The sequence below is a fragment of the Trichechus manatus genome, unplaced genomic scaffold, assembly GCF_000243295.1.
Source record: "Trichechus manatus latirostris isolate Lorelei unplaced genomic scaffold, TriManLat1.0 scaffold00017, whole genome shotgun sequence".
NCBI classification, from domain to species: domain Eukaryota; kingdom Metazoa; phylum Chordata; class Mammalia; order Sirenia; family Trichechidae; genus Trichechus; species Trichechus manatus.
This window is the reverse complement of record NW_004443953.1, coordinates 16919948-16922859: the sequence shown is the minus strand read 5'-3', so window position 1 is coordinate 16922859 and position 2912 is coordinate 16919948. Positions and strand designations below refer to the sequence as shown.

The 2912-nt window shown below is 40.1% G+C and overlaps 1 protein-coding gene across 1 annotated transcript in view; it reads left to right on the top strand.

The window, feature by feature from the left end:
• Positions 1 to 2912, top strand: part of SEC63 (SEC63 homolog, protein translocation regulator) — a 78702-nt gene that overhangs the window by 24417 nt on the left and 51373 nt on the right. The gene's annotated exons all lie outside the window — the stretch shown is intronic.

Below are 2912 nucleotides of genomic sequence, written 5' to 3'. Positions count from 1 at the left end.
ATCCTAGATGGCCGCTCACAGGCTTTTAAGACCCCAGACACTACTCACCAAGGTAGAATGTAGAGCATTGTCTTTATAAGCTGTGTCCTGCCAATTGAGCTAGATGTTCCCCGAGACCATGGTCCCCACAGCCCTCCGTAAGGCCTCCTTTTTTAAAGCTCAGAAACTTTTTCTTCAAGAATCTTTTCAGAACTTGCTAATCATATTTTCCTGATTGACTTAGAATGCAGACAAAGGTGAGGTGGCCTTGGAATGCAGACAGTGTGTCATTGTCAAGATACATGTATTATTCACACACGCATTATATGCATAGACATTTATCTGTGTGTTTATAAACTTCAAGGAACATTTTCTGCACACTTTGGGAACAGAATAGAGTACAGGTAGTCCCTGACTTACGACAAACAGCGGTCCCTCAGTATCTGTGGGGGATTGGTTCCAGGACCGCCATGGTGGATACCAAAATCTGCAGATGCTCCAGTCCCATAAAAAATGGTGTATTTGCATGAACCTATGTACATCCTCCTGTATTCTTTAAATCATCTCTAGATTACTTATAATACCTAATAAAATGTAAATGCTATGTAAATAGCTGTTACACAGTACTGTATTATTTAGGGAATAATGGCAAGATGCAAGGCGAACAGTGTTTAGACAGTGAGTGCTGGTGAGAAACTGAGGATCTGTGGAATGGTGGGTGGCTACAGCAGGGCATGCCTACATTTCATTTGTGTGGATTCAGCGTAGTACTTGGTGGGCAGGCAGCAAATTGAAGTTTTGCTTTTTGGAACTTTTTTTTTTTTTTTTTTTTTTAAAATATGTTAGATCCGTGGTTGGTTGAATTCATGGATGCAGAACCCACGGATACAGAGGGCTGACTGTATTTGAGTTATGATCAATCACGCTTATGACCATCCTTTTCTTTTTTTGTACATCTTATCAATAGTAATGCATACTGCATACAGTGTTGCGGCATGTAATTTGCTGATGTTATTCTCATGCTAATCTCAGAGACAAAAATAGGATTTATAAAGATATTGATAATAAAAGGCAGTAATAATGAAAACTAAAAAAAAAAAAAAGGGATATTTGACTTAGATCACAACTGACTTAGGACCAAGTTGTTTGTATAGAACCCTGTTGTAAGTCAGTGACTACATATATATAAAATTAGAAGTAGTTATTACTTGGGTGTTAATATTATAAGAGGTAAAAGTTAACTGGATTCTCCAGGACTCATGGTAGTTATATCCTCACACAGCATTTACATTGATTTAAAGAATAAAATGTTGTTGTTGTTAGGTGCCATCAAGTCAGTTTTGACTCATAGCGACCCTGTGTACAATAGAACGAAACTCTGTCAGGTTTTGCGTCATCCGCACCATCCTTGCTATGTTTGAGCCCATTGTTGGCAGCCACTGTGTCACACCATCTTGTTGAGGGTCTTCCTCTTTTTCGCTCAACTTTTACTTTACCAAGCATGATGTCCTTCTCCAGGGACTGGTCCCTCCTGATAAAATGTCTAAAATACGTGAGACATAGTCTCGCCATTCTTGCTTCTAAGGAACATTTTGGCTGTACTTCTGCCAAGACAGATTTGCTCGTTCTTCTGGCAGTCCATGGTATATTTAGTATTCTTTGCCAGCACCATAATTTAAATGCATCAGTTCCATAAAATACATGACCTCAAAACCCTTTGCTGTCAAGTTGATTCCTATTCATAGTGACCCTGTGGGACAGAGTAGAACTACCTCATAGGGTTTCCAAGGCTGTAATCTTTACAAAAGCAGACTGCCACATCTTTCTTGTGCAGAGCGGCTGATGGGTTTGAACTGCTGACTTTTGAGTAAGTAGCCAAGTGCTTAACCTCTGCACTACCAGGGCTCCTTAATATTAAAAATATTAAGTAAATAATAAGATACTCAGATATAGTAGCGAACTGTGAAAGTGGCTTGTGACTAGCAGACCATTGGGAAATACTGTTTGTGGAGTTTAAAATTAACTTTATCCAAGGAATTTGATCTTTGTCCTTGGTTCCTGAGAGATAACCTCTAAAACATTGACATTTCTCCAGTAATCAAGTATATGATGAGGACTTCTGGACCACACCTGACCTAACAGTTTATGCTAATGCAGTGAGTCTTAGGTGGGTCCTGGCCAGGCCAGAAAGACCCACTGAATGATATTAACTTCCAGATACCAACCGTTCTCTGGGGAGAAGATACAGAGTTTGAATTATGTAATGATAACACCAGTAAAGGCTCTGAATATGGAAGCTGCTGGTTGGTGATAGACAGCAATGTACATAGGAGGGTAACTTGTCTCTTTTTTGGGACATGGAAGCTCCTCAGACCTCACCCTATGCATGTTCTTCATTCATATACTAAATTTTATAATAAAACTGTACTCATAACTATAGTGCTCGAGTTCTGTGAGTTGTTCTAGCGAATTATTGAACCTGTCAATCCAGAAGTGAGGGGCCTGGGGACCCCTGAGCTTATGGCTGGCATCCTGAAGGGGTAGTAAGAAAACCCCAAATTTGTAGCCAGCAGGTTAGAAGTGATGGTGTCATGGGAACTCCAAGCATGTGGCTGACATTCGAGGTCTTGGGCGAACTTGGCAGTCTGGAGGACTGTGCCCTTTAACTTGTGAGGTCTCACGTAGCTCCGGGTGGTTAGGGTCAGAGGAGGAAGTGCTGCATGTGCAGCTGATGTCAGAATAGAAGTGAACAGAGTTGATAACAGATTGAGATTGGATTTAATTGATCCTTACAGTTTGGTGTCAGAGAGGTGGAATTTTTTTTTTTTTTTTTTAATATTTTATTGTACTTCAGGTGAAGGCTTACAGAACAGATAGTTTCTCATGTAACAGTAACACACATGCTGTTTTATGACATTGGTTAACAACCCCAC